Raw genomic sequence first — 14481 nt, forward strand, 5'->3', positions numbered from 1 at the left:
GGTCAGTGTGGGTAGCACAGGCACTCTAGGTTCAAACGGAAAGGAGACAGATTTCACTGGATGAGACACCAGATTGTGTATGTTGTGCCCTGAATAACGGTATCTTGCCAAAAGGCAAGCAGGGCTGGAATGCTGCCTGGTTCCATTCAGCCAGTGGGATGCCTTCGAGTGGATTTGCATCGAGCACAAGGTAGGGGTCATCCACTTGCCAGGCCAGGAACGGTGGACTCTCTCTGCCTAGCGGTGAAATTTCCTAATTCACACAAAGCACTGTTTAGGGTAGTCAAGGCCCTGCTGGGTGCCATCTTACTGTGAATCAAACACACAATGGATCTTGATGAAGGCAAAGATCTTTACCACAGAATTTAGGTAGTTATTCCAAAGTTGTACAGAGTTTGCGGGGGGGGGGGGGGGGGGGCGTCAGAAATTGGAGGTTGTTCCAGGTTTAGCTAAACTGCTTCCATTTCACTCCCAGGCCTTGGAATAGGGGGGTGTCTGTGCCCAAAGCTTCCTTTAGGCCTTCAGAGGATGTGCCATATGAATGATTCTTTCATCCTTTATTCTTCTTTATCATTTCCTAAACCCTCTAAATCCCTTTCTACAATAGCTTCTTCCTCACTCTCCTTTTTCTCTGTTATCCACCAATCATTCCAATAGAAATAAATTTCCTTCTCTGGCAGTGGTGTGTGCGTGTGTGTGTGTCCCTAAATGTCAGCTGCATGTCCTGTCTCTGAAGCTTGGCAGAGCAGAAGAGTGGGCTGTGGTCTTAGCGTCTGCTGACTCCCTTGCGAGTAGAGAACAGGTGCATTCTGATACTGTGATTAGCTGTGGGGCAGGAGGCATGATGATGACATTCTGTCTTGGGCAACAAGTCATTCTTCTGTTAATAAATTAAAAATCAAAGACACTGGAAAAGTATAATTTCCTTCAAAATTCCCTTTCTGGAATGCATGGAAAAAAAATCCATATTCCTTTCTTAAACTTGATGCTATTTTGTTTGGTTTAATACCTTAGACCTATTATGGTGAAATAGCATCCCTATCTCCTAGGATTTTATTATTTTTAAATTTTTTTAATCGATTTCAGAGAGGAAGAGAGAGAGATAGAAACATCAATGATGAGAATGAATCATTGATTGGCTGCCGCCTGCATGCCCCCAATTGGGGATTGAGCCTGCAAACCTGGCATGTGCCCTGGCTGGGAATTGAACTTTGACCTCCTGGTTCATAGGTCCATGCTCAACCACTGAGACACACTGGCTGGGCTATGGCTTTACTTTTAAAATCATTGTAAGTTATCTGGCTGTAAATGATACCAAACTCAGGTAGTGTCTCTCCACAATTTTCCCTTCATGGTATTGGAATAAGAGAGTGGGGAGTGGGGAATGAGGTCCAAAGGAGAAGGGAAGTCTATGTCACTGCACTGAAATGAAGAAATATCAAGGTATTTGGGCTGATCCAGGAGGCTTCACAGGATTCTGGGCTTTTGGCTGGGCTGGAGGGGTTTTAGAGAGGTGAAGAAAGAATATTGTATCAAAAGATATACAGATTTTCAGAAGAGGGAAATGGTATGTTATGATCAGGTAAGAAATCTGACTTTTCTGAGATAAGTGGGACACTACTTCCATATTTCTTAAGTGATAAGGTTTTCCTTGTAATGAGCATCCTTCATATAAAGATTTGAAAACCAGAATTAATATTCTTACAAAGAGAAAATGCTAAATTGCTAATATATTTTCTATGGTTAGTCTTTGTGATATGATGCCTCTAATAATATCAACATTGTTTATGATATTGGATGACTAATACAAACTGGTTTATAAAAGTCAGAAGAAAATCATAAATGTTTCAGCAGATGAAATGGTGATCAGTAGATGAAGAGTGTGATCATTAGAACACTGTTTGCAATAGCACAATTTGGAAACAATCTTCTTGTCCAATAATAAGTGACTGATTTTTCACACAAAAAGAAACTATGCAGTAATTAAAAATAATGCTGTTAAAAATGGATTTATTGGCATGGGAAAATATGTTAATTAGAAAATTCTGGCTAAAAAACAAGACCCAAATGTGATCTAGTTTTTTATTTTTAAACATGTCCCTGTCTCCCTCCATATCGCACATTCTACTCCCCCAACTTTTCAATATGAAAGTATCTGGAAAGATATACAATGGGAAAGGGTCTGGTGGCACTGATTCATCTTCATATAAGGAATTTTGCATATTTCAAAATTGGTTTCTTTTAGCTTTTCTGTATTTCCTGATTTTCCTATAATGAACATGAATTGCATAACAATTTCAAACATAATTTTACAGGAAAAAAGAGAGATCAGTTTAAAAAAGATTGAGTCAAGGATACCTGGAGTACACCTCTGAGGTCAACATCACACAGGACTGTCACCGTTTTCCCACAAAATATAGTTTGGAGCCACTGTCAGAATTTAGTGCTAGCTAGATTGCATATTAGCCTGACTCAGCATAGCATTTCTTTTTGCTCTTATGCTAATGCTTAAAAGCTTGAAACTCTGCACTCTATTCAATCCATTTCATCAAATATTTATTAAGCACCTACTATGTGCCAAGCAATTAGGATGCGAGATTAACAAAACAAAGTTCTGCTGCAATTTAAGTCAATAAGTGCCCTCATAGAAATCTGTACTTCTTTGAAAGTTCCAGATGGTTGTTCTGATATTTTTTAGAGGGGGAAAAAAAACCCAACAAAAAGAAAAACCTAAAAAGTGCTCATACAAAACAGTGGCCAAGACAGTTCGTACTAAAAATAATCTATTCATGTTTTCACTTTTCTAATATTTTAAACTAAATGTACAACTATGCTAAGTCTTAAGAAAAAATACCACATATTTGTGGCTCTTCACTATGATACCAGCACTATTCTCCTTTTGAATCAATAGCCATTCAACTCTTTTAGTAGAAATTATTTCAGTCTGTTTAGTCTTAGAGCCAAATCTCTCAGTTTGACTTTGAGATGCTGACTGGAGTCTCTAGTTCCCACAGGAAATAAAATTGTTTTTAAAGGTTAAATAAGGCAATACGTTTCAAACTAAAGTTGCTAAGCCCGGGTAACCAACAATTAGACAACTAACATGCTAAAAATGTTTAAAGTTGGACTTAATGAATCTGAACAATTTTACTTGTTACATGTATATTACAATTATTTTTTATGAATTGAAATTTCTATCTCAATTAAGTAATATATGTTTTCATCTTTGTTTTCAATTACATATTGTTCCTACATATCCAGAAGAGGTTTTTGTTTTGTTTTGCCTGAACATCCTCTTATCATGGAGTTTACATGAATTAGAGTGTAAAGGAACAGAAAGATAGATCACCTTGTATCACTATTTTGTTTTGTGGAAGAAAAAATTTAAGCCCAGAAGTAAAGTAACTTGTAGGAGTGTAAATTGCTTTGCATAGAGCCTTATGAAACACATAATTGGTAGTTATTGTTATGAGAAGCTTGTCCCTCAGATTCCTAGTCCATTATCCTTACTTGCCCCGGATTATCTTTCCATAATGTTTGGTTAAACCAGTGGTTCTCAACCTGTGGGTCGCGACCCTTTGGGGGTCGAACGACCCTTTCATAGGGGTCACCTAAGACCATCAGAAAACACATATATAATTACATATTGTTTTTGTAATTAATCACTATGCTTTAATTATGTTCAATTTGTAACAATGAAATTGGGGGTCACCACAACATGAGGAACTGTATTAAAGGGTTGTGGCATTAGGAAGGTTGCGAACCACTGGGTTAAACCATTCTTTGGACTTGTACTCTGCTCAAGAAAGTATGCATGTTAACTTTTTTATGGAATTTAATGGATTAATTTATCCAGTTAAATATTTATTGAGCATCTACTAAGGGCCAGATACTAGTCTTGGCATTAATTTAAATGTTAATAGAAATTATTAAACAGTGACTATTATTTCAAATCCATATAAATGAACATTATTTTGACTAATCTTGGAGAGAGAGAGAGAGAGAGAGAGAGAGAGAGAGAGAGAGAGAGAGAGATTTGTCTCTCTTCTTTCCTAAAATCTGCTCAAGTTTTAATTGCCATTATGTGCCAAACATGTAGCATCAAAATAAGTTTGTCTGAAAAGCATGGCTACACTAAGGCTCCTAGGTTTTATTTTATGAAATGCTAATTTCCCCTTTATAAAACAAATTCTATATTTTTTTAATTTGAATAGTATGATACTTTTAAAAACTCTTCCTCTGATTAGATTTAGGGTAAACATTTCAGCATAATAATGCCCCCCCCCCCGCCTGCCTGCAATATTTTCATTTTATTGTTAAGAAAACTGTCATTAATTTTAAGACTACTTTCAGAATGAAATGAAATAGTACATGTAATGCTGGTAGATATGCCAGACTCAGAAATATTGCTTCCTTGTTTAAATTATCTGTCTCCATTGTTAAACTGACAATCAATTTTTAGTAACTTCTAATTTTTACAGTTTATTTGTTCTTTTTCACTCTTCATGCAGTATTTTGGGTGTACTTACTTGCTCTCTCTTTTTATAGCGCTGTCCTAGCTTCTCTTTTCCATTATTATTTGACTTTACTAGTCTTGCTGTCAATGCATCTCTGTCCTTGGATTCCAGATTGCTATTCTATATCCATCTGCTATCTGTAAAAACTGTTTATCTTTGCTTGGTGGGACATCACAACTCTGATAAATCTTTGGTTCCTGCCTCATTTAGGGATGGATGGTCCAAGGTAAGAGACACACAATTTTTGGATATACTAGTACATTTAGGATTTTTCTCAAATTTCCCAAAGACTAACACTCTCAACTCTATTTTGAGGCAAACAACAAATCAAGCTTCAGAACCTAAAAAAAAAAAAAAAAAAAAAAAAAAAGATGCATGTGTGTGTGCGGGTGGGGTAGGAGGAAGCGACTTGGGTAGTCAGTGTGACTAGCTGTGGACCTAAAGACAAATATTATCAAGTTGGTATGATCATAAATACATAAGTAGTTCCCGAAGAGAACTCTTTTGGGGGGAAGAGAGAGAGAGAGCTTAAAAATTGCTTGTAGGTACTGCTATTAAAAGGTCACAATTCAAAGTTTCCTTGATGGTTACAAAGTAACCATAATATACAAAACAAACAACTAACTGAAGTTTTAAATCTAATTCATAGGTGTGGTAGAAAATAGCACCGTGGATGCTAAAATCAATGCCAGATTAGGCAAGTTCTAAAGCTACACCTGTTGATACCATACTAACCGGTATTTCAAAACCTTATTCTTAGGTCATGCATAACACGAATCTACCAATAAATAAGAACCATAAAAGTATGTATCAAAATGCCAGGGGGAAGGCCACAGCTAAACTTCATAGAAAAACTTGTCACCTTATATCTACTAGTAAGCATGTCACTAAAATGTTTACAACTATTTTTTCTATTTCCATTCCTATATATATGGAAGATACAGTCAAATAAATGAATGAGTTCATAGGATGGTGTAAAGGTCATGCTAAGTCCTGGTTTCGGGCATGTCAATGTTTGTCACAACAGCATAAGGGAGGCTGAAACAGAAAGTTGTAAAAACCATAAAAGGGAAAAAAAAAATACCGTTGACAATTATTTATTTATTTTTGCTTAAAAACAACAGCAGAAGCCACCCTCTGCCTGGAGCCTGCATTCTCCCCTGCCCCATCCTGTAGATGTGGAGCTTCTCAGCAAACCTACAGCAGACGCAAGCCCTCTCCAGGAAACCACAGTCTCTCTCCAAACAGGGAAGGCGCGTTTCTCTCTATTGTCGCTGCTTTTCCCTCGCCTCTGGGAATCGGTCTGTGTTTCGGTAGCCATCCAGGGCGGGGTAGTGCGCCCCAAATTAGCGAGGCTCTGCCAAATACCAGAGGCTCCTCTTTGGAAGAGGAAGGCTCCTCCTTTGGACGTGAGGCGCCCCGACCGGAGCGCGCTCTTGCAGAAACGGAAACCACTAGCCGCGCCGAAGTGAGTCAAGTGATGAAATCAAGCCGACTTGGGGAGGAAGCGCCGACAGCTCGCGCAGCCCGCGGGTGACAGAGCTGCGGAACCTGCTCGAGGGAGCCGTGCCAGGCCCCCGTGGCCGCCCGGTCATGAGGTGGCCCCCGGAGGCACCGGCCCCCCCAGCCTCCGGGCAGCGAACACCTTCGTGTGGGCGAACCCAGGAGGAAGGCACGAAGCGCGGAGGACCCATCTAGACCTCCCGCCCGCGTCCCCGAGGACGCAGACGGTGCCCTGGTTCCGAGGTGACCCCGGCCACCAGGTCAGTGCGGGGCTCCTCCGGGGCGGACGGGCTGAGCACGCCCCTCGCGGAGACCCCGCCTCGCCCCCCGCGGGGACCGGACCGCACGGCGGCCGCTCCGCCGGGGCCGCGCCCCCGCCCCGCGCGCTCGGGTCCTCACCTGGCGCGCAGGTAGGGCCGGGGCGGGGCGGGCGGCCGGCGCGCAGGCGCGGGACGGGGGCCTCGCCCCTGCCGACGTCGCCGGCTGGAGCTCACCTGGGAGACTCCGGAGGAAGCGGAGCCGGGGTTCGGCCTCTCCTGGCAACGCTGGAGGCCCCGCGGGAAGGCAGGAGGCGGTGGCGGAGGAGGAGCCAGGCTGAGAGGCAACTGTAGCGACAGCCACCGGAGCCGCCGCCGCCGCCACCTGCACCTGGCGCCCGGCCCACGTCCAGCGCCCGCCGGTCGCCGCTTCCCGCCGCCCGGTCCTGCCCACCCTCCAGGTAAGCCGGGGAGCCGGCGCCTGAGCCGGGGGGGCCGGGGGCTCCCAGGTGGAGCCGGACCAGGGGTGGTCGACGGCTGCGGGGGTCCGAGATGGGGAGAGGGTTCGGTCCCCGTGGCCGGTTGGAGATGGTCTCGAGGGCAGCTTTCAGTTGCCCTCTTGGGAGAGGCCGGCAGGGGCGCCCAAGGCGGGGGTAGGTGGCTCCTCGCGGTGGCCCTGTCACCCGCGCTGACCCCCGTCGGGCTCCCTGGGGGGCTCCGGGAGCCGGACCCGGGCTCAAGCCCTGGTGGCCCGCGCTTGTCCCCGGGAGGGTCGCAGCGTGGGGAGCCGGCGGGGCCCTGCCGGGTGCGAGGAGGCCGTCTGCACTCGGGCGAACAGGTTGCCAGTCTCCGCCGCCCCCGTGGCCGCGGTGGCCAAGCCCGGGACGCGGGAGGGCAGGACTTGGCCGGGCAGCCTTCCCGGCCGGACCCCAGACAGTCCTGCGCTGCAAACCGCGGCCGCCCGAGCCATTTCCACGGTTTCCGAGTGGTTTGGAAGGCGCGCTGTGGTCGGGACGCGGACATCCCCCGCCCCCCTCTCCTCTCTCTCTCTTTCTCGCTCTCTCTGTTTCGTCTCTACACTTTTCCGGGTGCGCTCCCTAAGCCAGAGCTGCGCCCACTTTCCGGTTTGATCAAAAAGAGTTATTTTCTTCGTGGCAGGAGAAACCCAGCTGCCAGTCACCAACCGCACACCCCCTCGTTAAAGGACCTGTTGAATTAACGACCTGCATATCGCAGCTCTGGTTTGCCTGTGGTATATGACTCAAAGGTTCAAAAAAACTTGGTTTCAGGATCCTGCCACGTCTGAACCTGGGTGTGCCAGGCCCAAATTCCTTTCCTGGGTTAATTAGGCTTTTCTGAAGCCTAAGAATTGAGGGTGAAACTGGTGCTTACATTAGACTTTTATTTCCTTCTCTCTCAGACTCATCAAAGCACTTCCTTCTCTTAAAACTCATCAAAACACTTCACTTCAAACTCATCAAATAACTGTTTCTGTTTATAGAACCCCTATTGAGTTACCAAATTTTTTGATTTCCATACAATGTGAAGATAGCATAACTTGATAGAGAAGTGATACTACATAATGGAAATATTAAAGTCAAATTCTATTGTAAAAAATCAATCAGTTGTACTTTCATTTGAAAATTTCTGGTTTTGGGAAAAATCTGTTACTGCTTTCACTGTATAAATTTTCCTTCGAGTTTGTGGCTGAAATGCATGAGGTTTAAGTCATAACCTACAATTAGATTTCTTTAAATTTAACTTTTAATATTTGAAGTTTAGTGTACATATGTGTTAAACTTCCTGTACAGTTTAGTACCAAGCATCATTCTTTTTATATTGCTTTAAACAGCATTTTTACATAGAAATTTCTAATAATGAATGGCAATTCCACTACCTAGGTTTGTTTTAGTTCTCTTTGCTAATTAAATTATACACACACACACACACACACACACACACACTAGAGGCCCAGTGCACAAATTCATGCACCAGTGAGTTCCCTCAGCCTGGCCTGCGGGATCAGACCAAAACTGGCTCTCTGACATCCCCTGAGGGGTCCCGGATTGCACCATGGGGCTGGGGAGGGACCATGGAAGGGCTCCAGGGAAGGCCCGCCTGTCTCACTCAGTCCGGATCTGCCAGACCCTAGCAGCAAGTTAACCTACTGGTTGAAGCATCTGCCCCCTGGTGGTCAGTGCACATCATAGTGAGCAGTTGAGTGATCTTAGCATATCATTAGCATATTACACTTTGATTGGTTGAATGGATGACTGGACGACTGGACACTTAGCATATTAGGCTTTTATTATCTAGGATATTTAAGTTGCACATTTAACATAAAATCCCCTAGGCAACACATAGTGTTAAAAAAAAAAAGGCAGTGCAATTAAAAGCTAAAACATCAACACAGCATGAAAGGACACAACTGGATATTTGTCAACCATTACTTTCTGCTTTTCTCAAAAGAGCCTTGCCTGCCCGCTTAATCTTGTCTTCATACAGAGAAATAAGTTTGCTAAATACTGTTTAAAAATTAGAGGTAGATGTTGCTCCCTGAATTTACTAGCAGAGCATTAATTTAATCCTCATTGATTATTGGGCCAGATGCTATTAGAGCATCTTTACTTTTAACTCCAGGGATAAATGCAACATGTTTACATTAGCTATGGTAACAGTGTGCCTCAGTTAAACTGTTTGTAAAATTGGAAAAATAATACTTCCTTAGATTGAGATATTGAAGCCATAAAACAAATCAGGACTATCCTCTGGTCCTAACATTCTCAGGATCTCCTTCTCACTTGGAGATGCAGTCAATCCATCCAGTTTATGAAAAACTGAAGCCTAGAGAGGTAGTTTAATTTCAGTTCTACTAGCAAGTTAGTGGTAGGCATAGTGTTATTATTCCAGTGGCTTCACTCAAAGCTCATGTTATCTTCGCTTTTTACCACCCAGGCTCTCACTTATCATTAGATGTTTGCCCTTTTGTCTCTCAGATAGTTTGTAAGGTCTTTGTAATTGACAGGATAGTCAATTGCTCTGTCCAGCCCTGGTTTACCCAAATTTCTACTTGTCCAGGTGATATTTGACTGCAGGGAGACTGAGGCCATCATTCTTTTCCTCTTACTGTGAATCACATGTGTATCAAAGATGCCATGTGGATTGAGATTTGAAACCCTTTCTTGGTTTTTCAGAGCCACAGTTAATTTTTTGAGTCAACACAGACAACAAAATTCAGTCCTCTGATCTTTTATTGTATTGGCTTAGAATATATTTTTTGAGGCAGCTACCCAGGGTCTTTCCTCTACTGGCAACACTCAAGATTTTTGGTTGGCAAGTCTACTTCCTCAACACCAATATTTTTTAAACTTTTTTTTTGGTCTGTGATCCTCAGTAAGAGATACATCTGTGCTTCAATGCACTACACTCGATTGTGTGTGTGTATATAAATGAAACAAGGTTTTCAAAACAATACTTAACCTTACAACATGGATGTTCTCTTATTTTATTTTTAAGATGTTGGTCTAAACACACTGGATTGATTTTATGACCACAAATGGGCTGGAACCTAAAATGAAAATGATGGTATCCCATATTGAATTTAAATTTTTTAAGGCTGAGTTTTCTACAGCTTATTGACTCTGTCTCTGTCTCCCCCCTCCCTCCTTATTTCTCTGCCTCTTCCCTACATACTTGCAAGAAAGAAAAATCAAACTGCACTTTAATCTATATATATAAAAGCCTAAGTGATTGAATGACCGAAAAACCAAACCACCAGTTGACCGGTTGCTATGACATGCATTGACCACCAAGGGGCAGATGCTCAATGTAGGAGCTTCCCCCTGGTGGTCAGTGTGCTCCCACAGCCAACCTTCTGTGGCCCCTCCCCCCACCAGCCACCTTCCCATGCCTCGATCGGCCCAATCGCCAGCCAGGCCAAGGGACCCACCTGTGCACAAATTCGTGTACCAGGCCTCTAGTATCCTATATAATAAAGAGCTAATATGCTAATTAGACTGGACAGTGGAATGACCTTCTGGAACGACCAGTGGGCGGGGTGTGGGGCTGTGAGGCGAGGCCTCTAGTGTCTATGGATAGATAGATAGATAGATAGATAGATAGATAGATAGATAGATATTGATTTCAGAGAGGAAGGGAGAGGGACATAGAAACATCAATGATGAGAGAGAATCATTCATCAGCCTCTTGCATGCACCCTACTGGGGATAGAGCCTGTAACCCAGGCATGTGCCATGTCTAGGAATTGAACCATGACCTTCTGGTTCATGCATTGACACTCAACCACTGAGCCACACTGGCTGGGCTCAAACTGTTCTTTTTAATATAGAAAATTATACTGTAATCTTTATTAAATATTCATTGAAAGGTTTGAGATTCTAAAACCTGGAGCTAGACTAAATCAAACATTGAGAACTGCATAAAACCTCATTGTACATTATTGTCTTTTAAATGGTTTACTTTGATAGGATTTAAAAAATTATTTATTGATTTGAGAGAGAGCAAGGGAGAGAGAGAGAGACTTATGGTTCCACTTAATTATGTATTCATTAGATGATTCTTAAATGTGACCTGACCAGGGATCAAACCTGCAACTTTGGCATATCAGGACAATGCTCTATCCCAGTGGTTGTCAATCTTCCTAATGCCGCGACCCTTTAATACAGTTCCTCATGTTGCGGTGACCCCCAACCATAAAATTATTTTCATTGCTACTTCATAACTGTAATTTTGCTACTGTTATGAATCGTAATGTAAATATCTGATATGCAGGATGTATTTTCATTGTTACAAATTGAACATAATTAAAGCATAGTGATTAATCACAAAAACAATATGTAATTATATATGTGTTTTCCGATGGTCTTAGGCGACCCCTGTGAAAGGGTCCTTTGACCCCCAAAGGGGTCGCGACCCACAGGTTGAGAACCGCTGCTCTAACCAGTTGCGCTATCTGTCCAGGGCCACCCTAATGGGATTTTGATGATCATAGTTATCAACTGAAAAATTGAGAGATACAAATAATTGTGTCCAGTTCCATTCTAAATTTTATGGCCAAGTTATAGTGCTGGATGGAGTCTGAAAAAAATTATTAAAGTAAACATAGGGCAGCTAGCCTTTTAATATATTTCGTTTACTATAAAACAGTTATGAGACAAATTGTAGGGACCATAATTCTTTCTTCTAAAAAAGATGAGTGAGAGATTAGATTAGATCCCTTAATGACCTGTAGGGATACAGGCTTGGAAGTTCAGATAGAAGCTTTTAATTTTAACCTGCCTTCACATTCTTGATAGAAGGAATATTTCTTCTAAAGAAATTATTAGTATATTTAATATTTTGGAAATGGTCAGTGCCCAAATCATCTCCAGACACATTCAGTTCTCTGGTCCATAGTGTAAAAATGAATTTGGTGTGACAGATCTTGTATGGGTATAAAATGTGATTGAGAAGGAAATATTCAGTTCCTTATCTAATTATGCATCTATTTCATATAAGAATAATTAGTTTTATATAATTTTAACACAGTTAATGTACTGCCAATAGCAACATTGAATCCAAATCAGTGCCAGCCATGGCAAGAAGCCAAAGAGCATTAACTTATGTCAAAGCAAAGACGAGTAGGACTCTGAATTCTAGGTCATTGGTGACTGTTGACAATTAGATTGTCTTTGAGTCATTCTCTGAGCCGGACTCATATTTTTGGCACTAAAATAGAGAGTTTTTCCCTGAGTACACATTTTCTCTATAATTGTTCAGTTTCAAACTGTTTGAACTAGTTTGCTCATGTATCCCGTTGCCTGCTGGACATCTTTAATATTTCATAATGACCTGAGCTTGCACATGTGAAAATCAGAACCTTCATCCCATATAACAAAACAAACACATTTTAAAAACCACACAAAGACAACCTGTTTTGCTTCATCTATTCTATAAGTATTAACAAATTTCTTCTTTGCAACTCTAAAACCAAAATGTCCCTGAAACCCAAACATTTTTTTGGTAACTGTTTGTCAGCAGAACTTGAACCCATTTGCTGTAAAACCCGAGTGAACTGTCAGGAAGCTATTTATGGTCTCTCCTGCTTGACGGGATGTGTCTCGCTACAGAAATAGTACTGAATTTTGATGACAGGTACTGTCCCAGGCCCTGCTGGGGATACACTGTTTGTTATATTGGGTATGTGAACCATATCATCCTTCTAACACCCAAAATATTCTCAATTTTAAAACACATCTGGCTCCGTGCTCCCCCAATTCTTCTTCCACTTCTACTGCCCTAGTTGAGGGTCTCATTAACTCTTGACTGGGGTACCAAAACCACCTGATATCTCAAAGCTACCGGATACCGCAAAGGATACTCAGATCCATCCTCAGCTGAACCCCCAAGATGATGATCTCTTTAGAGATGGAAACTGGAACACTTTCTGTGGCTTCCAGGATAGAGCCTGCTGCCCTTAAAATGGTCCCACCCAGGATCTGACCCTTGTTTACTCTGCAAACCAAGTTTTATATTCCACCAACAGATTTCACACTTTTTTTCTGTGTGCTTTTGTTTGTTACTCCCCACTGCTAAGAATGCCATCCATATTATCTACCTCTATAACTTACTGGTTCTTAAGGCTCAACTGAGGTCTTGCCTTATTTAGGAAACTGTACCCACCCACACCTCCACACACATCTGAGCTGAGTGATATGTCCTATGGATACTTCCATAATGTGCTTTACATAGGTGATATCATATAGTCTGCTTTTGCACCTGTGTTTACACACCCACCCACTCACCACCTTCCCAAACCCCCTTTTAGTTTATTTAAAAAGCATTTAAAATCTTCCTTTCCTCTCATCCGACTGTGGAGTAAAACATTGGAGTGAAAGTAGCCCAAGAAAGCAGCGGCATTGGACAGGCAGGATATTGCTCTTTATATGGCAGAGACCACAGGAACTGGGGAGTAGGAAACTTGTTTCACAATACTTAATTAGCCTATTTAATTTGGATTGCTGTTATTTCCATCTCATTCCTTTGAATTCCATGTTATTTTTGTGCCTTTTGGTTCTGTTCCAAGATCTGGGTTTTACCATTTAGAAATGAAAAATTAACTTTGTGATCGAACTGTCTTGCAGCTTTTGTTTATCAATATTCTACAACTGAGTACATTACTAATTGTGACAAGTTTGTGGGGGGCGGGTGGTTGGTGGGCAGCTTTTACTTAAGGAATATAATGTAATTAGACTAGAATAAAACAAGAAAGGCATACAATTCCTAGGAGTCTTCCAACTCCAAATTCCGTTAGTTTTATCTATTGAATAAATATTTCTCAGATTCATCTACTTTCCTCCATTACTATTACTTCCCTCCATCTCTTGCCTGATCGTTTGCAATGGCCTTCCTACTCGGCTGTCTGGATGTTTTCTGGTAGGGTCCCACACTGCACCCATTGTGATCTTTTCAAAACAGTTGGTCTCTGCCAAAAAAACCTTCATTGCCTTAAGAATGCAATAGCATGGCCTAAGGGCCTGATATGAAATAGGTCCTGCCCACCACACACCTCTCTCATCATAGTTCTTTGCTTTGGCTCTGCTAACCTTTTTTTTATTCCCATGGTTCTCTTGCCTCTACGTCTTTGGAAATGCCATTCCCCCTGCCTTGAACTCTCTTCCCTCCTCTTTTGCCCTATCTAGCTAAAACTCATCTTTCAGCACTTACTATAAATGCAGTTTTTCACTAGCACCCCCACCCCCACCCCACCCCCAACTATGGGTTAGAATAGTGATTTTCAGCTGCAAGGATTTTTTTTTAAAGCATGCAGTACCTGACTATTTAGTCAGGGCACTGACCTGTTTTCCCTTAGATTGTCAAAAAAATGACAACACTTGAATAGGCCAATAACAAATGAGGAAATTGAAGCAAAAATAAAATAAAATAAAATAACATAAATAAAAAAAAATGACAACAGCCAACACAACAATAGCTGTCTGGTATGAATGAATAATAATTATGCCTGTTTTTGTTTTGTTTTTTGTCAGATTAGCAAAAAATATATTTTGTGGTGTGCTGCAGAATTTTAGTGATTAGTTTATTTGTGACATGAGATGAAAAAGGTGGAAAGTCACTGGGTTAGAATGAAGACTGTAACCCAAAGAAAGAAAGTCCTACTTAGTAACTGGGAGTATTAATTTTTTAAA

At 41.8% G+C, this 14481-nt stretch overlaps 1 protein-coding gene across 4 annotated transcripts in view; it reads left to right on the forward strand.

The window, feature by feature from the left end:
* The first annotated feature begins 5764 nt into the window (after nucleotides 1–5764).
* The window catches only part of GALNT3 (polypeptide N-acetylgalactosaminyltransferase 3), a 53493-nt gene continuing 44776 nt past the window's right edge, over nucleotides 5765–14481 (forward strand). For 3 of the 4 annotated variants that reach the window (XM_059704232.1, XM_059704235.1, XM_059704234.1), the window contains exon 1: nucleotides 6600–6738. The gene's annotated coding sequence lies outside the window, so the exon portion shown is untranslated. Of the gene's footprint in view, nucleotides 6281–6599; nucleotides 6739–14481 lie in introns of those variants that run through there. The other variant, XM_059704233.1, reaches the window with a different exon arrangement.

The sequence above is a fragment of the Myotis daubentonii genome, chromosome 7 (genome assembly GCF_963259705.1).
Source record: "Myotis daubentonii chromosome 7, mMyoDau2.1, whole genome shotgun sequence".
In the NCBI taxonomy this organism is placed as follows: Eukaryota; Metazoa; Chordata; class Mammalia; order Chiroptera; family Vespertilionidae; genus Myotis; species Myotis daubentonii.